Source organism: Nicotiana tabacum, chromosome 8 (genome assembly GCF_000715075.1).
Source record: "Nicotiana tabacum cultivar K326 chromosome 8, ASM71507v2, whole genome shotgun sequence".
Taxonomy (NCBI): domain Eukaryota; kingdom Viridiplantae; phylum Streptophyta; class Magnoliopsida; order Solanales; family Solanaceae; genus Nicotiana; species Nicotiana tabacum.
This window is the reverse complement of record NC_134087.1, coordinates 137272475-137299828: the sequence shown is the minus strand read 5'-3', so window position 1 is coordinate 137299828 and position 27354 is coordinate 137272475. Positions and strand designations below refer to the sequence as shown.

Genomic DNA, 27354 nt, shown 5'->3' with positions numbered 1-27354 from the left:
AACAGATGTTGTATTTATTCTTCTTATCAGCTTTATAAATCTAATTATAGCGGCTAATGACTTGCACTACCAGTCCTTGGGGTAGCTGTATTGAATTCTTTTGCAGTTTTATTAATAATGTTAATGATTTCTCATTATAATGGTAACTTATATGGTTTGACTTACTTAACGGATTGGGTTAGGTGCTATCAAGACTTGGTAGAATTTTGGGTTGTGACACCTTTCAATCATATCTATGCAACTCCACATCTACTTAATGCATGCTATGTTACATGAAGAATTCACATTTAGTATTGTGATACAAAGTTTTCCTTTGTAATTCTTCTTCATTCATATTTTTTTAATATTCTATAATAAAGACAGTTGAGAGAAAGATTAGGGTTTGCATTATGGACGGAGAGATTGTACAGGAGAATAACTCGATGCACTAAAATTGTTCTCCTGCTACTAATATTAAGTTGCCACTTTCAATTGAGTGCCACATATTGGTCACTCTGTTATGTAAAAGAATGAGTTTTTAATAGGCGTTCAGTGAGACTTAAGGTAACTGGAAGATTTTCATATTCAATTACTCCACATGGTATCGCTTGTTATGTTGAGTTTAATATTCATGATAGTAAAACTCTGCAAAAAACATTAAAAACTCCAGATGGACATAGGGTTTAATTGCGATTGTGAGCACCTAATTTTTGCCCTACATGAAAATAACTCCTAAAAATAAATCAAGAATAATTTTAATGAATTTTAGTAGTTTTTCTTTATTTAGTTGCATTTCATGCATGTTTAATGTTTTTAAAATCATAAAAAGAATTGTCACGTTTTAATTTCGTGCCATCTTAGGATTAATTTGCATGTAGGAATTAATTGTATTAAGCAAAAATCACAAAAAATGGTCATTTTTACATATTTAGATTCTAGCCTTTAAAATTAGTATTTTTTCTTTAGTTTTAAATTAATTAGTTGTTTTAATGTTAAAAATAGATAATTTTTTTTAATTTATACAAAAATAGATTTATTTAGGATTTTAATTAATTAAAGAAAAGAAAAGAAAAAACAAAGAAAAGGAAAATAGGAAGAATATATTTTGGTCTTATTTCTTTTAAAATTAGGTCAATACTTAAAATAGCCCATATTAATTTTAAACTCTAGCTCAATTGCCCAATCCACCCCAAGCCTGGCCCAATAAACCCTTCCCTCTCCATTAAAACACACATTAAAAGACCTAAAAAGGGGGATAAGATTTTTTCCATCTCTAGACCTAACATCAGAAGACCTTCCTAATTTTCCCTTTAGCAGTGGCACAAGAGAGGAACGAAGGAAATGAACGCTCCTCCATCTTGACTCCATCACAACGCCAGACACCCCTTCTCTCTATGTCTCCTTTCTTCTCATTCGACTAGACAAAAACACATCAGATCCCCTCCCATTCTGAAACCAACACCTTCCCCTTCAGATTTTTGAGAAATCTTCTCTCAATAATTGAAAAGGGACACACACACACACATAAACGACTTCTTCTTCTTCTTAAAAAATAAAATAAATAATTTTTTTAGATTCGAAAATGGCATCCCAAATCAGAAGCAGAAGCTAAAATGGAAAGAAAACTTGAATTTTCAATGGAGATTTGAAGAAGAATTGATTTCGAAGCTCGATTTCTTTTCTTTATGGGTATCTAATAGCCCTTTTGGAGCCGTGGATTTGCTTAATTTTTGTCGTTGATTCCTCGCTGATTATTTCTGCTCTTTTCGCTACTGCCAAGGTATGAACTCAGCTTTTAAGTCATGTAAGCACTGATTTTGCATGTTATATTGTCATAAAGTTGTAGTAGTTTATTCATGTGTTTGAAAATGTTCTCCAATGATTGATTATAGATTTGACTTTGCTTTGAATTACTCTTATGCATTGAACCAATGCACAAATCTGGGTGCAAATATAAATTTGTTTTAAGCACTATTAAGCTCTTGTTGTAGTAGGAATGGTTGCTGGAATTTTGAGCTGAAATGGTGTTGTTCTGGTTTGTTTGGTTTTTTTTTATGAACTAGCTAAAATTACTGATTTGGAAGAGACAATGCCGCATTTTATATTCTGTGTATATACTGCGTAAAATTGTTAAGACATGGTTTTGCTTCTAATTTCAGAACTACCAGAAAAAAGAAGTTATGAAAAAGGAATGAGAAATAAAGGGGTTTCATCTGAAATATTGTTGAAAATTCGCAGATTTAAGCCAATGTCATGGTCTTTCTTCCCCTTTTCCACATCGAGCAAATATTTTTACAAGTTACAAATTGTGTTTTTACAATCAAAGTGCCTTAAAGCTGCTTTCAATGGCTGTAGAACTTTAAATTTATTGTCATTTGAGTTCTGTTATTGTATGACACTGCAGATGATTCATCATATTTTTTTTATCCATAACTCCTTATCCTTACAATAATCTTGAAGTAGCTTAGAAAGGAAAAATTATGAACATCCGTAGTTTGCTTTAAGTTGAGTGCAATCTTTTAAAATAAATTGAGGCATGCCATTCACAAATGAATCCCATAATCTATGGCCCTCACATCAATACTGAAACTAGTGTGAAAAACAAATACTTGGAACATTCATGACTAGTGTAGAAAACACTTTGAACTATTCGTAGTTTGCTTTAGGCGCGTTTATAATAAAATTATCATAGCTACGGGTACGGCTCCCGTGAAGTAGTTATGATACATAATTCCCAAATTCGGGTGTGCATTTCATGTGACCCGATCGTAACAACTTTGAACATTAATAAAAATAAACATATTTTTTAATCGCGGATGCATTTCATGTAGCGTGGTTTGTGGTGTGTTCCAAAACGGCAAGTGTACGACAATCATAACTTGTTCAAGAAATAACTCCATAAATCCTAAAAGCAGTTTAAAATAATTAAAAGTGGTTATAAAGTTAAAAATGCACAATAAGCTTAAAACAAGTAATAAATCAGATAATTAGACCAATTAATAATAGTTAAAGTGACCGTGCTAGAACCACAGAACCCGGGAATGCCTAACACCTTCTCCCGGGTTAACAGAATTCCTTATTTAGAATTTCTGGTTCACAGACTTTTAAATAAAGTCGAAATTTTCTTTGATTTGGGATTTAAAATAAACCTGTAACTTGGGACACCATAAATTATCCCAAGTGGCGACTCTAAATTTAAATAAAATAATCCCATTTCGAATTATGTCACTTTAATTGAAAAAGATCCCATATATCCCCACCTCGGGTGGTAAAAAGTATGTGTGACAGCTCTGGCGCTCTGGTGGGGATCATAACCCAGAATTTTTAGTTCAGAGTTCAAGAATTTGAGCTTAGAATAACTGTTATACTTGACTTTATTTATTATTTGATTTTTATATGTGTGGGCCTAATATTCTAAATGCCTCTTTTTACCGTTTTGATATTATTTGAACTGTATATAAACTATTGCGAAACTCTTCTCTTCTAATCTTCTGGGAAGTGCACGCTGGTGTGACTTCTTTTCTGTTAGTGTCATACCCTAATTTAGAACGAGGTTTGGACAAGGTACAAAGCCGAATGACCTTTTGGTTCCCGGTACGTAGCCCCCCCGGCTCGAGTAGTCCGCTCGGGTAAGCCAAATCTAGAACAATACACCCAGGTTTTAAACCTAGAATAATGTAGTCTTATGCCGGATCCCTAGTAGGAACACTTGTTTGCATCATGTGTATTTGACTTTGGGGACTCAACACAGGGGTTGGGTTCGTCTAGGATAGGTGTACCCAAATTAAAAGACCATCCTGATGCATCTTACGTGCCACTTGCGCATTTGTTTGATTCGACTTGCATGTTTACCGGCTTCTAGAATAGGGAAAGAAAAAAAATCAAAAAAAAAAGAAAAGAAAAAAAAATCAAGAGTGCGGTAGGTATTTGAAAATCCTGAAACTCTTCCGAAATTCTGAAAAAAAAAAGAAAAAAGAAAAGTTATTTCAAAATGAGCTAAACTTTTCAAGTGCTAGGTTTCCATGCTCCATCAACACTGACCGAACTACGCGTGTCTGATTCTCATCGGATGTGAGATATGTAGGCAAACCTCATCGGTTCCGACCCCAATTTTAAAAAATCCAAAAATATTTTCCTTTAGTTCCTTCTTTAGAAATCTTTCCTTAGAAAATTAAAAAAAAGAAGAAGTTTTTTTAAAACTCAAAAATAGTTGCCTTCTTTCTGAAGTCTTTCATAAGAAAAAAAGACATATAAAAATCAATAAAAAGTCAAAATTTAAAATACGAGTTTCCGTCATTTTGACGTATTTTTCCCAAAAATTCAAAAAAAGAATAAAAAAAATAATTCTTTTCCTTATTTAAAAGTCTTTTTCTCAATTTTTTTTGAAAAATTGAAATCCAAAAGTATTTTCGTTTTTCTCTAGAAGTAATTATGTAAATTTAGAAATAAAAAAAACTCCGAAATCCAAATTATTTTTCTTAAAAAGTCCCTTTTCCGAAAATTAAGAGGCAACATCCAAAAGCCAAAAATATTTTCTTTCTTCTTTAGTGTTTACCGTGAAAATGGTAACAACAATTAAATTTGTAAATGAGATTCTAAAAATACGTGATCTATTTTTATGCTAGTTGTTAGAGCAGTTGATGCTAGGGATGTGAAGTTTAACGATGAAATACAAGATAAAACGAGACAACGATCAAATAGAGGGGCTTGCTATCCGGGCTCCGGATAGGTCGATAAAGGGCCCCAGGGTCGATATCCGGCTCGAGTTCGAGCTATCGGGGGTAGTTGGGAATGGGATAACAGTTAGAGTATAATTAAAGAAGGCTCTTTGTGGCCAATACCAAGCAATAAATGAAGAACAAGTATGAAAGAAATAAATGCTAAGAGTGGCCTCGAGCGAGTAAGTTAGAGAGAAGAAAAAAAGAGAGATATTGTTGATTTTGTGGAGAATAGTTGGAGCAACAGCAGCCCCTTACAAAGTGGTGTTGATTCCTTTTATATAGGAGAGGGAATACAATATAGTACAGAGTGCATTAAATGTAAAGACACAGGAATAGGACGGCTATGCGCGATACTAGACTCTGCTGATGCTAGTTGCTCGCCTCGGGAGTTCCCTACCCTCGGAATCTTTGTTGGGTCGTGGGCGAACCTCGGGGGAGGGAGCTTGATCGTAGCCCTGCAGCCTCGAGATACCGATATGACTCCCCGAATGCACCTTAGTGGCAAGAAATAGACTCCTCCGATTTCACCGTATACAGATAGTCTCCGCGTTTCCTAGAACGAAGTAATAGGAAACGATTTTGAACTGTCATCTCGAGGTCATCATTGCCGTTACGCCAAATGTTTAAGAGCATTAAATGCCATGTTCCAGAGAACTGTGCAAGGCCGCCATCAGATATGATAATCGAGAAACCCACGAACTGCCATTGGCTCGTCTTTTCCACTCCCCAAGCGGTTCCTATAAATGCATCGGTTGCTTCCCACTTCTCACTTTCACCCCATTTCCAAGCTCACGAATCAGAATTTTTTTGTATTTGACACTCTTTCATCTTTTTATTGAAGAATTTTTACCATTGACATGGCTAGGACTTCTAGGACGGTTCCCTGGCAAAACGAAGTTGCATCATTATCCCGATCGCCTAAGGAAGAAACCAGAGAGATTCCCTCTTTGGAACAGTGCACCCCACCTGATCTCGATATGTCAAAGGATTTTAGTGTCGATGCCACTTCATTTACACCAGGCCGGTGCGTGCATGTGTCCCAGTATGTTAGCGTCGTGACTGATATTAGCAAGGTAAGGACGGACTACCGATGGAGCGAGGCAGTAGGGGTGGAGATTCCCGATCTCAACGATAGTATAATGGACCATAAGGCTGGCTTCCTTCACGTGTACACCTACCCATTTACCCTGGGTCCCGATAATTCTACCAAGTCCTCTCCCCTGGAGATAGACTCGGTTATCCTTGATTTCTGCAACCGATACCAAGTGACGCTTGGTTAGATCTATCCTTATTTTTGGAGGATAGTGTTGATGCTTCGTCATTTCAACTAAGGGGTTGAGGGTGAGATATTTACCCTCAATCATCTGATCAGGATGTACAACCCTCGATTTTATCAAGGTTTAATTAGGCTCCGCCATCGGTCCAAAAAATCGTTTTTCTCAAGCGTTGACGAGGGAAAGGATCGAGGATGGATGAGCAGGTTTATCCGTGTGAAGACCTCGAACATCATCCCGGCCCAGAGGATGCCCTTTCTGGAGAGGTGGAATACCCAATGTAAGCAATTTTTCCCTTAGCCGTTTTTCAACTATTCTTCCTTTCGAAATAATGATCTTTTTGTGCTTCCTGCAGCCGCTACTTGGTACCAGGAGGTGGTTCCAGATTTGTCAGGATGGATCAGGCAGTTGGACGAGAAGTTCCCATAACGTGCTCGGTCTTGGACCGGCCTGGCCAAGAAGCGTTGGGTTGCTAAGAATCATGGTGATGCTCCTTTACCACCTATGCCTTGTACTTGATGTTTCTTTCTAAGCCCTTAGTGTAAGCGTCATGCGGTTACTGCGCTGGTGCAGGTTTTGGTGAGAATATGCAGATAAGGCCGCCCCCTGGTGGCGAAGTAGGGCTTTGGAGCCTGACACGAGTAAGAAGAGGAAAATCAAGGCAGCTGCTATCGGTCCTGCGGCAAATAAAACCAGGTCACTCGAGCATCGATCCGCTGCTGGGACTGCTGCTTCAACCTCAGAGGCGAATCCTGACACCGAGGGAGAGGATGACGAGAGCCTCGCAACTGCCTAGGCAGGAGGCTACTGAGTCCGGAACAACTGGCTCTGATCGGCCTCGTGAGACGAGGACCCTCGAAGAGGATGTTGATGTAGCTTCAAATCGTGCAACTAGATTCGATGCGATTTCCACCCAAGGGACCGCTGCCGTTGATCTTGAGGGGTCGGGGATCGGAGCCTTTTAGGAACGTGGGTTGCCACTTGGAGAAATCGGTGATCTAAACGACTTCCTTTCGTGCTTCCCAATCTCGTCAGGGGAACTGTAGGATGCTCAAGGGATGATTGGCGCCACATCGGGGATTCCTCTCCAAAGGGGAGGCTCTATTGCCAACATCTTTGATGGTGTTAGTGATAGTGCCGATCTTGATATTCCCAGTGCTGTCAAAGAGGCAGAGAAGCTCATGCAATAGGTGATAGCCATTTCTCGTGCATTTCTTTCGTCCTCGAACGTCATTCTTCGTCTTTCTAACTTTTCCGCTTTGTCGTAGTGTAAGGAGATATACGATCATGCCATCCTTCGGCTCCGCAAGGAGCTTTCTTATCATGAAAAGGAGTGTAAGGAAGCTACCTCGAAGATGCGGGATTCGGAGGCTCGTTCTCCCCAGGGAGGGAAAGAACTGGGAGAACTTCGGGCCGCTTTGGAAACGGCGCTTCGGGAGAAGGCTAATATTGCTGCTCAAGTACTTTGCCTTGCTCGTGCCCGACTTCTATTCCGTATTCCCATATATATTGGCTTACCTTTCTTACATAGGTCGAGCAAAGTGGCTCACATATTAATCAACTAAATGCGGAGATTCCAGGATGAGGGAGCAAAATGAAATAGCGGCCGGGGAGTTGGCGACATCCCGGGATCTTCTCAAGGATGCTCGTAGGGAGGTTGGTGCTTTGTCCATAGCTAAGTACAAGGTCGAATGAAACATTGTCACTTATCAAGAGGATGCGGCCATAGCGCATAGAATAGCTCATGACATATCAATATCAGCTGGGCAGAAACTAACCCGAGCTATTAAGCATGCTAAGGCGGAGGCGAGGAGAGAGACCCTGGAGGAAATCAGAGCCAGAGGTATCGACTTGTCAGCTGTTATCAAGGAGGCCCGTGAAGTGGAGTAAGAATTGGCGCTTTTAGTTGCTCCTGATGAGGGCGAAGATAATAGCAATGAGGGGTAGTCTCCGAGTCATTTTGTATCCCCTTGTTTTCCCCTTGTATGTGGCCCCCGGGGGAATGAGTTGTGTAAAGATGTTCTTTTGATAATGTAAAAAAGGGGTTTTCATTCTGTCAACCCTTTTCTTTCCCCCCTTTTTTTAGTCTCCTTGCCCCTTTACTTTCGCGTTTTAGCTTTTGCCTCTCGGCATCGGCCCTTCGGAGCCTATTCTCGGATCAATCGGGGCCCTGAAACTGGCCATGTCCCGGGGTTAAATCGACAGCTTCTCTCGGACTGAAGCTCGTGGCATAGGGGGCCTCCGGGGAGGGGCTCCCCCATATCCTACAATTTTTTGAGTCATATGGGGTAACAATATTCATATGATCTAGAAAAAAGTGGGGCCAGGGTGATTTCGCCATAACACTTCCCTAGAAGAGGGTGACGTTAACGCGGCCAAAATTAATTGGCCCTCTTGGGTAGGCGAGCAGTTGTTTGCTTTGCCCCTATATATTTGTTCATCAGTCTCTCAAGTGGAAAATTTGCTGTTTTGAAAAGGCTTTCCCTTCTGCAGAGCCTCGCGCTTTGTGCTAGTCCTTCCGCTTCCCTATTTCAAAATTTTTTGCTCAGATCCTTAATTCCCCCCCCCCAACTTTGCCGTAGCCATGGATGCTATGTCGACGTCTGATCATCGGGTGAAGGGAAGTCCCTTCTGCGTTCCGCATTCAGTTGACGCCAACAGGTTGCTTCTGACGTCAGGTGAGCGAGGCCCCTGCCTCAAGGAGAGTTGTCACACCAGGGAAACCTCCCAATGTTTCGGGCCATTGGGAGCATGTGTCGAGGATCATTTCATCAGTGGGGAAGGAAAACCTCGAGATGATCAGGAAAGATTGCGGATGGGGGGAAGGCATAATTTTGCAAGTACCTTCCCCCTAGAAGAGTGTTATGACATATGTTGAGGGATTTTTTAGTGTATACACTCATGTTTTCGTGCTGGGTTCCCTCGACCAGGTCGTGCTCAATTTCTGTCGGAGATATCAAGTAACACTGGCGCAGGTGTCCCTCCCTTTGGAGAATAGTGCAGGCGATGAGATATTTTGCCGACAAGGCTGGGATAGAGTTTACACTCAGCCATCTTGTAAGGTTGCATCGGCCATTGCGCTACCGGGGCCTGATTGCTCTTCAGCGTCGATCCACCCGAGCTCCTGTAGTCGGCAGCGAGGAGGATGAGGACCGGGGATGGATGAATCGGTTCATTCAGATCTGAACGACTAACGTCATTCCTGGAGAAGTTTTACCATTTCCTGAGAAATGGAACTTCACACGTAAGTGCCTCATACGAACTGTCTTCGTTTCGACCAGAGGCTGGCTCCGTAATGATATCTTTCTGTTCTTTATTTGTAGTAACTCATTGGTTGCCCAGCGAGGTCCCTGATTTAGCCGAGTGGTCTCGTAAGCTGGCAGCTTGCTCGATTTATGATAGGCGCCGGTGGCGAGATCTGTCCAAAGGGAGATGGGAGGCGAAGCATCATGGTAGGTGCCCGGTGCTCTGCCTCCTAAAAAATGGTGCTTTTCTTGCCAATTTATTTGATTTAACTGTCGTAGGTGCTGGGGGTCCTTTCGAAGTGAGGTTGTGTCCCCTAAGGGAGGAGGAGAGATTGCTAGCCTCGGGATCAAGGGATGTTGATAAAAAGGAAAGACATTCCGGGGTGCGAAAGGGCTTGCAGTGAGGCGACTCCCTCTTAGCGCTTAAGGAGGAGCGATTTGGTCGATCGACAACCTTTTGGAAGTGGTATGTCATCGGACGTTGCTTTGGCCTTCAGCCAGGCTCATCGCTGGACCCGCGATTTTCCTTTTCCCCTTTTCCTTTTGTTGATCTGGCTTTCTTTCATAGGCCTTTGACAGGATTAAATCCGAGCTGCTTCGTAGCGGGGCCCCGTTGCGGGACGCTCTGGATAGGGAGAGATCCCTCAAGTTTCTTTGTGCGTCAAGGGAAAGCGAGCTCGTTTCCTTACGGCATGAGGTGGACCGGAACCGGATCCGTGAGATCTGCCTGGAGAAACAGGACCCTGTATTTCATGCTAGCTTGCACTCCCTTTCTATCTTGGCGTCTTGATGTTTTTGATGTTTCAGTTGAAGGACAAGGCGGATGAGCTGGGACAACTCTGGGGCGAGGTTGGCCGAGTCAAACGCGAATTCATCGAGCTGCAGGCGCATGCGAGTGCCCATTTTGCGGCCAAAGAGAGGCTCAGGCCGGGGTTTCTACTCTTGAGGCGCAAATCTAGATCGTTCGTGCGAACGATTCCGCTCGGGTAAAAATGATCGCAAGGCTTTCGTCCGAGCTTTCGAAGGAGAAAATCGAGGTGTTGAATGTCCGGGCCGAGGTTGTGATGAGTAATACCAGGGCGGGACAGAAAGTGGAAGCCTATTCGAGGAGCGCTGCCGTTGCTAAAGCTGAGCTGAAGAGGGCCCTTGATCGTGCAAGCAATAGCAAGGAGTATGCGAGGTGCAGATCCCGGAGGGAAATCCTCGAAGAGATTCATGCCAGGTGCTTCAATCCCTGAGGGGAGATCGAGCAAGCCGAAGGGGAGAAATATGATGCCCAGTTCCTTCTGTCCAATGCTGAAGACGGTGAGGAGGGGGCCACCGGGCTGTAGTTTTCGAAGTGGGGAACGTTTATTCCCTGCCTTCTTCTTTGTGTATACAACTTTCATAATATGTCGTAGATTGAGATTGTGCTTCACCGCCAATATGTAAAAATAAGAGGGGTGAACCCCACAATTTGTATCTTCTGTACTCTTGTTCGTCAATACCTCAATTGGGTCGATTCGGCCTTTGGATCGGTAGAAATCTTCGAACCTGTAATATGGCCATGATGTTCATTAGGGCGACATCAACTTTTATTTTTTACCCTTGGGCATATGCACTTTAACAATTTTTGGGGTTGAGTCTCCAAGTCGGGCTCCGACTCGAGCTCAATTCACCCTCAAGTTTTATGCCTGCACGGGCTGGTGACAATCGCTCTTACGCCTTGGGTCGGAGCGACCTTTTATGTATGTGGAACTGAGGCTTGTGGAGCTAGCGATGATGGCACTTACGCTGTGCCCTTAGTCATGTTAACTATTTTTGATTCGGTCTTCGAATCGGGTTACGACTCGAGCTCATTTTAATTCTCAAGTTTTCAATTTTCAAGCTGGCGATAGTGGCTCTTATGCTGTTGGTCGTTGCGACCTTTTAGTGTGAGCCCTGCAGATCGTTTGGCTGGCAACAATGGCTCTTATTGTAGGATTTGTTTTCCTCTTGTTAAGGTATTTTTGAAATAATTTTGCCTGTCCCGTCGTCGGTTCAGGAAGAACCTTGATTTTAAGTCGTTAGCGGTTATGTTCGAGCACCTCGGAAGGTTTAGCTCATAGGCTGAGTAGCTCTAAGACTTGTAATTTGGAGCTGACATGGTCGAAGCTCATTTGCCTATTAAGGGTAGCCTATTTTAACTGGTTCTTTTCGAAGTAGATTCGAAGTAATGGCCTGTAATTTTGTTAGCGACATTTGGGCATCCTCGAGTCGCGTTAATTTGGCTGGTGCAGCCATTTTGACCGTAGTCATATGTGTTTGGCCGGAGCCTTTTTTGATCCCGAGTGATAGTTTAGGCATCTACATCGAGGGTATGCCCTTTAGGGAGTCTTACAAATGCAACATATAGCCTAAACTTTGGGATTGAGTTTTATGCCTGTAGTAAGGTCTTACAAAATTTTCATGCCTGTTGAGGTCTTACAGTTTGTCATGCCTGTTGAGGTCTTACAGTTTGCCATGCCTGTTGAGGTCTTACTGTTTGCCATGCCTGTTGAGGTCTTACAGTTTTTTTTGCTATGTAAAATAGATCTGGCTAGACCGAGTCTGCCCGCTTAGGGTCTTACGGCCTCGGGTTTTCCAGTGTATGGCAACTGATGACAGTCTCCGAATCATCGAGTTTGCTTAGTCCCGGAGACCGTTACTCGTGAGTTCGGAATTGCCTCGTTGGGGCCTTATGAGCCCAGAGTTCTAACCCTGAGGTCTTGCGGGTGCCAAATTGTTGATGTTAAGTCTCAGAGTGCTTCGGGACATATTCGGTGGAAGGAATCCTTGCCGTGAGCATGCCAAAATTTTCTTTTTTGGAGTACGAGATGCTACAAGATATTCTTTAATTGCTTGGCATAAATACATGCTGTTTCGTTATCGAGAGCTCAGCCCGCGCGGGCACGGTTTCTTTCATCGTTTGGACCGGTACATGATTTCCTGTTGGAACCTCATTTGTCATTTCCTCGGACAGGGCTGGTTGCAAAGAAAGTCCGGTAGGCTCATTGAATCCTTCTCAGGAAGTGCGTGGACGTTGCCTCGTTGAAAACCTTGCTGACAAAAACCCGTTTCGGGATAAAAAACCGATCAAAGGAAATGAGTGCAACGGACGCTTTGATACCTCAGGGTCCTTGAGCCGGAACAGTGTCCCGATTGCCTTGGTCGTTTTCCTGCGCAAGAGTTATCGTGAAGTAAAAGATAGAAAAAAGGAGAGGTGATTATACCTTGGCAACGATGGCACTTTCGGGTAATAGCGTTCGTTTGGCAGTTTCTATATGGTCCTCTATTTGAACACGCCTGGGGAGAGCATCAAAAAATCGTGTGGATGACATGTTGGTGCTCGTCTGCGTTGTTCTTTTTGGTTGTTTCTCTTTCTCGGCACTGGTTTTTGGCCCGGTTACTAATAAATTCCCGAAGGTGCCCGTTATCGAGCAGTTGGACCACTTCCTCTCGGAGCTGCCTGTAATCCTTGGTTCAGTGCCCTTGTGAGTTGTGAAACTTGCAAATCAAGTTGTACTTCACAATCCTTATTCGACTTATAGTGCCCGAAGGGTTTTCACCATCAAGCCTCTCTCATTTGGTTCTTTCTCTCAACTTACAGTTGCCTTAAGGTGCCTGTGAAGGTTTTCACCAATAAGACTCTCTCATTTTGATTTCTCTCAGCTTTCATCGCCTTACGGTGCCCGTGGGGGTTTTCACCAATAACACTCTCTCATTTTTTCATTTTCCTTGTTTGGACTGGAGTGTTGCCCCTAATATGATTCACCTCTACTTGTTTGCCTCGGCATCTCTAGAAGACTAATTGGAAGGTCTTTCTCTGGACCGTAATGTGGGTTTTGGATGGGGTTAGAAAGAAAGGGTATCAAAGGCTCAAAACAATTCAAACGGGTTCAAAACTACAACTTTCGGAATCAGATTTCTTACAACAACCGCAACTTCTGCCCTAGTTTCTTTGCTTGGGGGACTTTTGATTTTATTTTGATGCGACTGAACCATGAGGCTACCTACGTATCCTTAAAAGGAATCAGGTCAAACGTAGTTCATGTCATATGAATTGCTTCGTTTTTGTACTTTTCTCTCTCTCTCTCTTCCCTCTTTTTTTTCTTTTTTTTTGTTGTTTTGTTGTTTTTTCTTTCTTCTTTTTCCTCTTTTTTCTTCTTTTTTCTTCTTTTTTTTTTCCAATTTTCATCTCTTCTTTTCTCTCTTTTCCTTTACTTATCTTTCACGCTTGTGTTTCTGATCTTTGCTACTGATTCCAAAAGAGGGATACAAAAGGAAGTAAATAAGGCACAAAGGGGGTAACAAAGGATAAAATGTTTAGATAGCAGAACAAAATGCCTTTGTCATTCCAATCTTTAAAATATGCTAAGTACAAGAAAATACAATTTAACCAAAGAAATCATACATAATATCTTTTGACTGCATCAGAATTGATAGCCATTTCTACACATTTGCCTTCTATATCTATTAGATATAAAGCACCATTAGATAACACTCTTGCCAGTTTGGGGCGAACTTGCCTTTTTCTTCGGCCTGATGAGGAAGGATGCGTTTCAATACTAACTGACCCACTTCAAACTTCCGTGGATGCACCTTCTTATTATATGCTCTTTCCATCCTCTGTTGATACAACTGGCCATGACACACTGCTGCTAACCTCTTCTCATCAATCAAACTCAGTTGCTCCATGCGGGTTTTGACCTATTCATCATCATCAATTCTGGCCTCAGCGACAATCTGAAGGGACGAGATTTCAACTTTCGCGGGTATTACTACTTCGGTGCCATACACCAACAAATAAGGAGTTGCCCCTACCGAAGTACAAACAATTGTACAATAACCCAATAACGCAAAAGGCAGCTTCTCATGCCATTGCCTGGAACCTTTCACCATTTTTTGGAGTATCTTCTTTATGTTTTTGTTGGCTGCCTCGACTGCTCCATTCGCCTTAGGGCGGTACGGGGTAGAGTTGCGATGCGTAATGTTGAACTGCTGACATACCTCTTTCATCAGATGACTATTGAGATTAGCCCCATTGTCTGTAATGATCACCTTTGGTATCCCAAACCGGCAAATGATATTTGAGTGCACAAAATCAACCACTGCCTTCTTGGTTACAGACTTGAATGTTTTAGCCTCTACCCACTTGGTGAAATAGTCTATGGCCACCAGAATGAACCTGTGCCCATTCGATGCTGATAACTCAATTGTCCCAATGACATCCATTCCCCACGCAACAAAAGGCCACGGTGAAGACATCGTGTGTAATTCAGATAGTGGAGAATGAATCAAATCTCCATGCACTTGGCACTGATGACATTTACGCATGAAACTGATACAATCTCGCTCTATAGTGAGCCAATAATAACCTGCTCGGAGAATCTTCTTTTCCAGCACGTACCCACTCATGTGCGGTCCACAGACTCCAGAATGTACTTCGGTCATAATAGTTGTGGCCTGCTTAGCATCTATGCATCTCAACAGTCCAAGATCTGGAGTCCTTTTGTACAAAACCCCTCCGCTGAAGAAAAAGCCGCTTGCCAACCGCCTAATTGTTCTCTTTTGATCACCTGTGGCTTGTACTGGATACACCCCCATCCTGATATATTCTTTGATATCATGAAACCAAGGCTTACCGTCAAGTTCTTCTTCCACCACATTACAGTAAGCATGCTGATCATGGACCTGAATATGCAATGGTTCAACATAAGCCTTATCTAGGTGATGTAACATTGATGCCAGAGTAGCCAAAGCATCGGCAACCTCATTATGGATCCTTGGAATATGCCTGAAATCTACTGATCGAAATCGCTGACAAAGATCATGCAAACATTGCCGGTACGGTATGAGTTTTAAATCCCGTGTTTCCCATTCCCCTTGGATCTGGTGCACCAGAAGGACTGAGTCTCCCAAGACCAAGACTTCCTAGACACCCATGTCTGCAGCCAACCTCAAACCCAAAATACACGCCTCGTACTCAACCATGTTGTTAGAATAGTAGAAACGAAGTTGAGCGGTAATAGGGTAGTGATGCCCCGCTTCAAAAATAAGTATCGCTCATATCCCAACGCCCTTCTTATTAGCAGCTCCGTCAAAGAAAAGTTTCCACCCTGGCTCCCCAACTGGTCCCCACTCATCAATGTGCATGACCTCTTCATCAGGGAAGTAAGTCTTCAAAGGTTCATATTCCTCATCCACTAGGTTCTCAGCCAAATGATCGGCCAATGCCTGGGCTTTCATCGCAGTCCTAGTCACATAGATGATGTCAAATTCTGTGAGCAAGATCTGCCATTTTGCAAGCCTCCCTGTAGGCATAGGCTTCTGAAAGATATACTTTAACGGATCCAAACGAGAGATGAGGTAAGTAGTGTAAGAGGACAAATAGTGCTTCAACTTCTGTGCTACCCAAGTTAGGGCGTAACATGTCCTCTCAAGGTGATGTACTTAACCTCGTAAGGCATGAACTTCTTGCTGAGATAATAGATGGCTTGCTCCTTCCTGCCGGTGATGTCATGTTGACCCAATACGCAGCCAAAGGAATTGTCCAGGACCGTCAAATACAGAATCAACGGTCTCCTCGGTTCTGGTGGCACCAACACAGGTGGGTTTGACAAGTACCCTTTTATCTTATCAAATGCTTCCTGACACTCATCTGTCCACTTAACCGTAGCATATTTCTTCATTAGTTTTTAGATAGGCTCACAAGTTGTCATAAGCTGAGCAATAAACCTGCTGATGTAATTCAATCTCCCTAATAGACTCATCACCTCAATCTTGTTCCTTAAGGGTGGCAACTCTTGGATAGCTTTGATCTTTGACGGGTCTAATTCAATACCTCGACGACTGACTATGAATCTCAACAATTTTCCAGATGGCACACCAAATGCACATTTTGCAAGATTGAGCTTAAGATTGTACCTGCGAAGCCTTTGGAAGAATTTTCTCAAATCTATGACATGATCAGACTGCTTTCTGGACTTTATGATTACATCATCCACATAGACCTCGATCTCTCTATGTATCATGTCATGGAATATGGTTGTCATTGCCCTCATGTAAGTTGCCCCAGCATTTTTCAAACCAAATGGCATGACCCTATAGTAGTATATTCCCCATGGCGTGATGAATGCCGTCTTCTCTGCATCTTCCTCATCTATTAGGATTTAATGATAGCCCACATAGCAATCCACAAAATACCCAATCTCATGTTTGGCACAATTATCAATCAGAATATGGATACTTGGCAGTGGAACGTTGTCCTTGGGACTCGCCTTATTGAGATCACGATAATCAACACATACCCTGCTCTTGCCATCCTTCTTTGGCACAGGTACTACATTGGTTAACCAAGTGGGATACCGAGTGACCCGAATAACTTTTGCATCGAACTGCTTGGTAACCTCTTCTTTGATCTTCACACTCATATCAGTTTTAAATTTCCTCAGCTTCTGCTTGACAGGAGGGAATGCCGGGTTAGTGGGAAATTTGTGAACCATCAAATCAGTGCTTAAACCTGGCATGTCGTCATATGACCATGCAAAAATATCTTTGTATTCAACTAATGCTTTAATTATCTCCTCCCTGAGTTGAGGTTCAAGATGGACACTTATCTTAGTTTCTCTAATATTGTCTGGGTCCCCTAAATTGATTGCTTTGTATCACTTAGGTTAGGCTTGGGTTTTTCTTCAAAATGGCTTAGTTCTTTACTAATCTCTTCAAAGACCTCATCCTCGTCGTATTCTGATTCATTATCACACTCTATTTCTTGAATTACTATTTCCGAATTAGATTGGATTTTAAGACTAGGCCGAAGATTCCTCATGCATGTCATGTTATTGAAACCAGCATAAAAAGAGCTGTACAAGGAAGAAAAGAAAACAAAAATAAAACTTTCAGGAATGAGGAAAAGGGAAATTGCATTTCATTGAAATTAAAAGATAACAAGGTTTATACATCTAAATGGACGGAACATAAAATCAGAATTACAACCCTGGAATAATCCAGATAAACTGAAAGAAAATCAAAGCAAACTACCAAAACTCCTTCCTGGTGGGGAGAGGAGTAGCTTCCCAATTGTTAATATTTGCACCGGGCCCAACAAATTGCACATCTGCCTTGCTAGAACCCTCTCCAGCTGCCACCATGTTCACCTCGTCGAATAATTTCTCAAACCTTTCAAACAACTCCTTATTAGGACCAACCACAGGACTGGGAACCGTTGTTGCTGGGCGTTTCTTGGCGCCGGGCCTGACAAATGATCTGGAGAGACGTGGGATGGGCTTTGGGAGGACCCATACCCTCTGTTTCAGCTTTCTGGCTCTTTTTATGTCCGCAGCTGTGGGCTTGAACCCCAAACCAAATGTATCCAAGTTTTTGGGGAGAGACACCGACTGTACGATACCTTGCAGAGATGCACCCAAACCCTTGCCTGGTACAAAACCATTTTTCAACATTTCAACGGCTACCATGACTGTTGCAGCAGCTACCCTCGGCGCTGGAACGCACTTCGCTTTTGGAATTTTCTCTATTGATACCATGTCAAAAACCTGATAAACCCATGGACCCTTGTCGTCTTCAAAATCTATGAATGGAACAATGGCATCACTGTGGGCACACAAATTATCCTCGCCGTTCACAACAATTTCCTGTCTATCCCATTCAAACTTGACCTTTTGATGCAGAGTAGACGAGACCACTTTTGCAGCATGAATCCAGGGCCGACCCAACAACAGATTGTAAGAAATAGCTACATCGAGCACCTGGAACTCCATGGTAAATTCAACAGGCCCTATTGTAAGCTCGAGCACTATGTCCCCGACTGAATCTTTCCCTCCACCGTCAAATCCCCGAACGCAGATACTGTTCTTGTGAATTCGTTCATCATCCACCTTCAATTTGTTCAAAGTAGAGAGAGGGCAAATGTTCGCACTGGAACCATTGTCGACCAGTACTCGGGTAACCATGGAATCTTCACATTTTACCATGAGATAGAGGGCTCTATTGTGCTCAGTGCCCTCCATGGGCAGCTCATCATCAGAAAAAAGTGACTCTGTTTACCTGGAATATCTTGTTAGCTATCTTTTCTAGGTGGTTTACTGAGATTTTGTCAGGAACGTGGGCCTCATTCAGGATCTTCATCAAATCCCGACGGTGCTCATCTGAATGGATCTATAATGACAATAGTGAGATCTGAGCCGGTGTCTTCCTCAACCGCTCAACAATGGAATAGTCCTGCACTTTCATCTTTCTCAAGAATTCCTCTACTTCTTCTTCGGTCACATCTTTCTTTACTAGCACTAGGTTGTCTTTGGAGCTTTTAGCTTTTCTCAATTCTTCGGGGGCAAAGCATCTCCCCGATCGTGTCAAACCATGGGTCTCACAAACTTTTTCTTTAACTTCTTTCCCCTTGTAAATCACTGTCACTCGTTCATAATTCCACGAGACCGCCCTGCTGTTGACTATCGGTAATTGAGTTACCGGCTTGATAATGACAGGGTCTATGCGGGCACCTTCCACAATTACAACAGGCTTGTTTGCTACTCCTGGCACAACCACTTTGGCTACTTCTTGTTTTATTGCCACATCACTTGGGGTCCCCTTTTTGGCTACTGCAGATGGTTCACTATTTGCCTCGCTCACCGGATCACTAATTTCTCACTTGTTGGCTTTTCAACCGGCCTGACTTCACTGGCCCTGATCATCATGACGGTGTATGAAGGCTTCTTGGGTTCCCCTCCCCTATGCACTATCGCCATCATATTTGTCTCAGGATGGGCTGGCAACGGATTCTGGTTGACATTGGGTGCCTCCGGAGCTTGGACCTCAATCCGATTAGTATTAATGAGCTCTTGAATAGCTATTTTCAATTGCCAGCACTTCTCTGTATCGTGCCCCAGAGCGCCAGAACAATATTCACAACTCACAGAATGATCAAGGTTCCTCGGGGGAGGATTTGGCAGTTTTGGCTCGATCGGACTCAGCTTACCCAATTGTCGTAACCTGTGGAACAAACTGGTATAGGATTCTCCCAATGGAGTAAAAGTTCTCTTCTTTTGCAACCTCTCATTCTTAAACGCTTGGTTGGGCCGGAAACCTGATCCAGTAGGGTTCTGGGAGGCTCTTGGGGGTGGATAGGCATTTTGTGGAGTTGGGTATGTATTTTCTAGGACTGGCGCATGCCAATGTGCGTGGGCCGGAGGTTGGCTATATGTTTGGGCATGGTGGACAGAAAAATGGGGGACTGGTGGTGGGTAGTAGTGTTATGGTGGGCTATATGGGGTATGAGGGTAGGGTTGGTGGTGGGGTCAAGGTTGGTTATAGTAATGTGATGGACCCCTGGGTCCGAACCAAGCTCCTGAATCAATCGTTGCTACATCCTCTTTCTTTTTCTTTCCAATTACTCCCCTAGTTCCGCTTTGAATGGCCTGAGTGATTGCCTTGATAGCCGAGTAACTCATGATTTTGTTTGTCTTGAGCCCTTCTTCTACCATACTACGCATCTTTACCACTTCATTGAAAGACTTGCCTACAGCTGATACCAGATGACCGTAATAAGTAGGTTCTAAGGCTTGCAGAAAATAATCCACCATTTCACTTTCTTTCATTGGAGGGTCAACCCTTGGTGCCTGCTCTCTCCACCTAAAACCGTATTCCCTAAAACTTTCATTGTGCTTTTTCTCAAGTTTTGTCAAAGACAGACGGTCCGGAATAATCTTGAGATTGTATTGGAAGTGGCAAGCAAATGCTTAGGCTAGATCATCCCATGTGTACCATCTCCCGTGATCCTGCCGAGTATACCATTCTAGCGCTGATCCGCTCAGACTTTGACTAAAATACGCCATTAGCAGCTCGTCTTTTCTGCCAGTTCCCCTCATTTTGCTACAAAAACCTCTCAAATGCGCCACTGGATCACCGTGCCCATCATACAAATCAAACTTGGGCATCTAAAACCCTGCCGACAATTGCATATCTGGAAATAGACATAGAGCTTTGTAAGCCACACTTACTTGACCTCCCAACCCCCGCATGTCCCTGAATGACTGTTCCAGGCTTTTAACTTTCCTGAACATCTCCTCCTGTTCGGGATTTTTAGATGATTTTTCAGCTTCCCCAGGGAGGTCAAAATGAGGAGTGTAGGAATAGAGTTTGGGAACCTTTAAAGTAGGCTCTAGGGGGTAATACTAGTTGTCGTGAGTCTGGAATAGAGGCTCACTGGAGGATCAGTGTAATGCAGCAGATGGAGGTGCCACAAAAATAGGAGTGACTGGTGGAAGAGGGTGCGGGACTTGTTTGGGTGGTGGAGCTTGTAATGTATGGGAAGTGGTGCCATAGCACTGTTGGTAGAGGGGAAAGGCCGGAGATGAGTTCACAGTGGGAGGTTCCTGGGTTTGAGCCAATGGCGGGATAAAAGCAGGGTTGGCAGGGTAAACTGGCGGTGGGTGCCCTTTTGCCCATACTTGGTACATTTCAGCCATCTGCTACTTCAGCTTATACAACTCATCTTTCAGATTAACCTCTGATTATTTCACCTCTTTTGATGGATCGACAATACTTGTCTCAAGTTCCTGGTTGGCCATGTTCAGCTTGTTTTTGGACCGGGTGTTGTAGGAGTGAGTTGCCAGAATGCAAATCAAATGAGCCACTTTCCTGACTAGAAATCTCATCAATAACAAACTTGTTAGCTATTAGGGCTTTAACAGATAGGCAACCATACATTTGAGGAGTTAATGCACCTAAGCAGTTAACCTTTTCTTTTATATATTTGATCGGTTGCTTGCGTCATTCCGGCTTTTCTTTATTTCCATTTGCAACTTCTCTTTTCTCTCTCCTTTTCTCTTCTCCTTTTCTTTTCTCTCTTTTTTATCTTTTTCTTTCTTTTCCTTCCTTTGCTCGATTTCCTTTTTACTCTCTCATTTTCCTCTCTTGTTTTGTTATTATTTCCTTCTCACGGTTTCTTTTTCTCTCTTCCTTTTCTTTTCGCACTTATTTTTTCTCTCCTTTTCTTTTCTTCATCTTTTTACTTATCACTCTTTTCTTTCTTTTGGGTTATGGTCGAATCCTATGGAGATTGCCTACTTATCATGACCCCGCATGAATAAGACCGAGCATAGTTCTGGAGAAATAAATAACAAAATATTTTGGGATTTTCAATTTCATAAAAAACAAATGTTTTGATTACAAAGACTCAAAACTAACAGACTCCAAAAGAAACTAACAGACTCCGATGAAAAGACGCAATACAGACTCCAAAAATAAACTATCATAATCCAACAAAAGAAAATACAGACTCGAAAACAACTAACAGACTCCAGCAGAAAGAAAATACAGACTCAAAACAACTGACAGACTCTAGCGGAAAAGGAAATACAGACTCAAATGAAAATCATGAATACATTAATGCTCCTGGTGCCCGCGGGACATCATTTGGTCTTGCCGCGGGCCTATATGCGAGATCCCTTTGAAGTCTATCCAAGTCACTCATTATCTGTTTAACAAATGTCATCACTGCCGCGAAGAAGGTGGTACGAGCCATCCTCACAGGCTTGGCACTTCACAACAATGTAATCAGTGATGGTTCTAATTCTCTCTCTTATGACACCATTTTCTTGCAACAAACGCCCGATCTGCTGGGCCCTGGCTTCCAAAGTTTGCCCGGCCACATGATTCTGCTCCTGAAGTTGTTGCAAATCTATTTCTAATTGTGCCAATGCTGTATAACAATGTTCTCTTTCAACCTTGAAATCTTTCGCCTGTTTGATCATTTTGTTCTCCGCGGTAATGACCTTATTTTTTAACCTTGCAACCTCATTGTCATACTTTTCTTTCAATTGCTTAATCATGCGCACTCGTTTATCCACATTCTTAGCCAATTGCTTTCGAGCCCTGGCTAGTTCATTTTCTGCTTTGTTGAGATCAAAACTGTATTCGCCCACTTTCTGGCTCAGGGTATCTATAAGTTTTTCATCTTTGGCACTTCGGCCAGGGTTTTCTACAGCTATTTTCATTTTTTGAATTTGGTCTCGAAGGGCCTCGTTTTCTTTGGCTAGATTTTTCTTTTCACCTTTGTCCGCCATGATTTGCAAGCTATTCTCGAATCGAAGTTCTTTGACTTGTCTTTCCAACTTTCCGATTGTGGACATGTACTCGTTCTCCTTGGACAACCAAGCCCACTGTTCTTGCGATGCCTCAACGAATTCCTGAATGTGAGGCTTTTGGCTGGTCTTTCTAGTTCGGCCCTTGCAGTGTTCTTCTTTCTATATCAGGCAAGATAGGCGGGTGAGACTTCGCCTCTAGATAGGTCACACACTCGAGTGTTCACCGTCAAATACTGGCATTCGTTCCAAATAGAACGAACTATTTCTTCATGAAATTGGCCGTTGGAACACTCGAGTGTTCACCGCATAAGCACTAAGATCTTCATTTGGGTGCATCACTTGACACATTCCCAACTGTCTCATCACCCGGTAAGGAGCGTAGGGTTGAATACCTCGCATACCCATTAGGAGGAAGTAAGGACCAGTAGCGGGTATATATACAATTTCTTCAATAGGAAGCCAACCCAGTGTCCATTCTCTTTGTCCCGCAGTGATGGAACGAAGGCGGGATACCTAATCTCCAAACCCCTCTGGAAGCTTGAACCCTAAAATCCTTGTGTCAAACTCTTCAATGCAACTTTTCTCTGTGGATCCGTAACTCATATACTGAGGGCGATGACACAGGTGCTCGATCATCCACATCTGTAATAGCAAATTGCATCCCTCAAAGAAATCTGCCCCAGCTTTACAAGCTGTGAGAGCTCGGTATATCTCAGACACTATCATAGGGAAAAGAGTGCTCTTGGCATTGGTAATTAGGATCTTGATGACTCCAGCCACCCGCAAATCGATATTACCATCTTTTCGGGGAAACACCACAAGGCCTAAGAAAGCTACCATGAAGGCGAAACGCCTATGCTCATCCCATTTTCTTCGGTTCCCTTTGCTACAAACCCCGCTTTCCGGATCGTTGAACCCTCCTACATGCCCGTACCTCTGGTATATAAAACGTAGATTGGAAAAACCACCCTTCAACTCGGAGTACAGGACTCCCTTGCTTATCTTTAGCAAATCCATGAATTTGTGAGAGTTAACGTCTCTTGGAGCAATCAAATACTTATGCCTCAGCCCTTCAGTACTTTCCTTGTAACCTTCTATCTCTTCCAAGGTTGGGGTGAGTTCAAAATCTGAGAAGTAAAATACGTTATGGGCCGGGTCCCAAAACGTAACCAAAGCCTTTATGATATCTCCTCTAGGTCTGATCTTTAACAACCCGGTGAGACCTCCTAAATGTAGACTGACCTTATCTTGCTCCGATTTCCCCAAATCCTTCCACCACATATGCAACTCCAAAGGGATCTTATTCCTAATTGTTATCGGCAAACTTGGACTCGTGCTCATTCTGCACATTTATTAGGGTGATTAAGCAAAAATCAAGACTCATTTAACTCAAAGACAAAGTTGACACTTTTTTTTTCTTCTTTTTCTTCTTTTTTTTTTCAAATTAAAAATAAAATCCGATTTTGCAAATACGGCCTTTCAGCACCTCGAAGACGAAGATTTTAGGGCTGTGTTGGCTAACCGACGAAAACCTTGAAAAATGACCACAGGAGGCTGTTCTTGCAGAAACAGCCTTCCGGCGCCCTTTTAGGGACATTCGACTATTTTTGACAAGAATGACATCACCCTAATTATTTCAAATAAAAGTAAATTTTTTGTTGTTTTGGGCAATTTTTGCAAAAGGGAAGTTGGACCCGATGTGGGTTGCCTACGTATCCCACACCTTGTGAGAATCAAACTGGCGTAGTTCGGGCAATTTTAAAACAAAAACCAACTTTTTTTTCTTTTCTATCTTTTTTTTTTCAAAATAAAACATTTTTTCATTTCAAAATTTCGACAGAGTTTCAGTACTATTTGGACATTGGTTTTTCAAAACACGTGATTATCTCACTTAGCCCTCACACTGCTTTTCTCTTTTTGTCAACTTTCTCCTATTATTCAAAAGTTGGTCAGCATGCGACTCCGAAGCAAATAAATGCACAAGTAGCAAGTAAGATGCATCAGGATGGTCTTTTCATTTTATGTACACCTGTCCTAGACAGACCCAACCCCTGTATTGAGTCTCCAAAGTCAAAATACACATGATGCAAATAAACGTTCCTACTAGGGATCCGGCATGAGGTATTGTTATACTAGGTTTAAAAACTTGGGTTTATTTGTTCTAGACCTGGCTTACCCGAGCGGACAACTCGAGCCGAGGGGGGGGGGGGCTGCGTACTGGTAACCAAAAGATCATCCGTCTTTGCAACTTGTCCGAACCTCGTTCTATTTGGGATATGACATTAACAGAAAGAAGTCACGACCAACGTGCACTCCTCGGGAGAGAGAAGAGAGGGGTTTCGTAGCAGTTTATATATACAGTTCAGATAATATCAAAGCGGTAAAAAGCAACATTTAGCACATTAGGCCCAAACATGTAATAAAATCAGATAATAAATAAATCCAAATATAACAATTCATCTAAGCTCGAATTCTAAACCCTGAAACAGAGATTCTGGGTTCAACTCCCCAGCAGAGTCGCTAGAGCTGTCACACCTCCTTTTTACCTACACTCCCGAGAAGGGGTATATAAGGGAGTTTTATCCAATTTAAGTGACAATCGAAACAGGATTATTTTTATTAAAAGATTCAGAGTCGCCACTTGGGAAATTTATTGGTATCCCAAGTCACTGGTTCAAATCCCGAATCGAGGAAAAGATTGACTCTGTATTACAGTTTGCGAACCAGAAATCTAGGTAAGGAATTCTGTTAACCCGGGAGAAGGTGCTAGGCATTCCCGAGTTCCGTGGTTCTAGCACGGTCGCTCAACTGTTATAATTGGCCTATTTACTTGATTTTAGTACATGTTTTAGCCTATGGTGCAATTTTAACTTTATAACCGCTTTTGTTTAATTATTCTTAGGAAAATTGCAACGTCATTTAAAATATGTCTTGAACCACGTCACATAAATGCACCCGCGGCTCTCGACATATTTTATCTAACATTATTGAGATTTGGATTTGGGTCACATAAATGCGCACCCGAGTTTAGGAAGGTAAATTATTAAATAACGCGCCTAAGGCAACTACGCGTTTGCAACTTTGCAAGGGCCACAGAAAATTCGCTAAATGGCATGCCTCGAATTCTAAGGATTAAAACAAAGTTAATTAAACGAGGGCCATGTAATTGTCATCTTTGTTTGGCATGGCGCACCCCAGTTCTAATCTTAAGGAAATTCAAACTAAATGTTTGAGGGCCATAAACTATTTTATAAAACATCGCACACCTCGATCAATTTAAAGGACTCGCCAATTAATTATGCAACGAGAGGAATTTCTAAGCATTAATGAAAAAGTTTTAGACCATATATGAGTAATGTTCACTTGTTAAGAAAAACTCGAAGAAATTTCTGACCCACTGCCCCCGCGCCCATTGCACTAATCATTGGAATACCACGAATGGTCTCTACTGCGAAATCCAAAATTGGAAGCGTCCGTCAAGGGCATTCTGCTCAACTGGGCCCGAATTTATGGCCCAAGCCAGCGACTTCTACATCAGCGTTGCAAGAAAACATATTATCAAAAGGATTCAAGCTTGGACCACTATCTACTGACATCTTGTTCGAATGATTCAACCTCTTAAACCATCCTCTCGGATTTCCAAAACAACAGTTTGAAGTTTTCAAACACACTTTAATCATACAATAAATTTTGATCTCATGTCAACATATTTAGACAATAACATAATTTAAGCCTATTAACAAAACATGTAAAGGATTATACTAATTTTGAGGCCTTCTCATAGCCCAAATCAAACTGGCCCTCACTTGAGATTCTTATGCAGGAAAAAAAGCACATGAACAAGGGGACCTAAACGATGACTTGAACAACAATGCACTAATTGACTTGGAAATTCTTAATCCAAAATACCCAAGACCTCACACCGACAAGTCCTTACGGGACTGTTGAATCAGAACACTCCATCTATTGCTAGTTAAGTAATTAATCTGAAACAGCTAACACATGCGGTAATACTATACTCACCAATATGCTCAACAGAATTTTCCCAAGATCTTACATCTACAATGTTCAACCAGTTGCAAATCCCAACGATCATAAGAAACAGTAGCTTTACTTCTATTACAACACCTTCATGGCATGCGTACTTCAATCTCAGGCTTATGCCCTTACAGAATCAAGTTAAGGAAGGAAGCTAACATGTATAATTTAAGATTTGCTTGCATCATAACACAAAAGGAAAGCAGGAAAAACAGAAGAGATCAACTGAAATCGCAACTTGTATCCAAAGTATTCTCTATTTGAAGTGCAGATTCACATTCTTTACATTTTTTTTGTGGTTATAGAAGGTACCTGGAAATGGAAGGAAAAGAATAAATGAGGGTCAGCAGTAACACAATAGCAGAAATCAGCACCAGCCACACTCAATAAGCTACTTTCAAGCCCAGAAAACAGAGTATGGCAACCCAGAAATCAATTTCAATCGCACAACCACCTAGCAGAAAGTGAACCAGACTGTTAAAGACTCGATTTCAATCTATTTATACCCCAGACAAGGCAGAAACTATTTCAGGAATTTGGAAACTTAAGAAATCCTAGAAAGGTTCAATGAGATAGTAATTTTCAGTGAAATTTTTTTAGCCATTTTTGTTTTCTGTATTTTCTATCACAGATTCCTTCCGCCCCCCCCTTGAGAGGCAAGATTGAGATGCCTTTTGTATTCAAGCAATAAGGCAACTATCAGATTTTTCTGTTTCAATTCTAGTCCCTTTCTAATTCTTATTTTTGCTACTTGATCCCTCAAATTTCTGACTTGCTTGCCAAGTAAGGCTCTTTTGTCAGCTTCTAGGAAGCTTCCTAGACAGTTATTAAAAGATTCCCCACCCCAAACTTCTCAAACTTCCCCCCCAAATGACCCTTAATTACTCTAAAGAACATACCGGGTCAACTGGCCAAGCCACTGGGTCGTAGACCCAAATTGAATCCCTATTTGGGCCTTTGATATGTAGTCCAATTAAATGCTTATGGACCCTTATTA

The 27354-nt window shown here is 42.2% G+C and overlaps 1 long non-coding RNA gene across 1 annotated transcript; it reads left to right on the top strand.

Annotated features, from left to right (window-relative positions):
* Window positions 1–1211: 1211 nt before the first annotated feature.
* Window positions 1212–27080, top strand: LOC107823174 (uncharacterized). The gene is made up of 2 exons (XR_012694235.1): window positions 1212–1759; window positions 26663–27080. It is a non-coding gene; the product is annotated as an uncharacterized LOC107823174 (long non-coding RNA).
* Window positions 27081–27354: the final 274 nt, after the last annotated feature.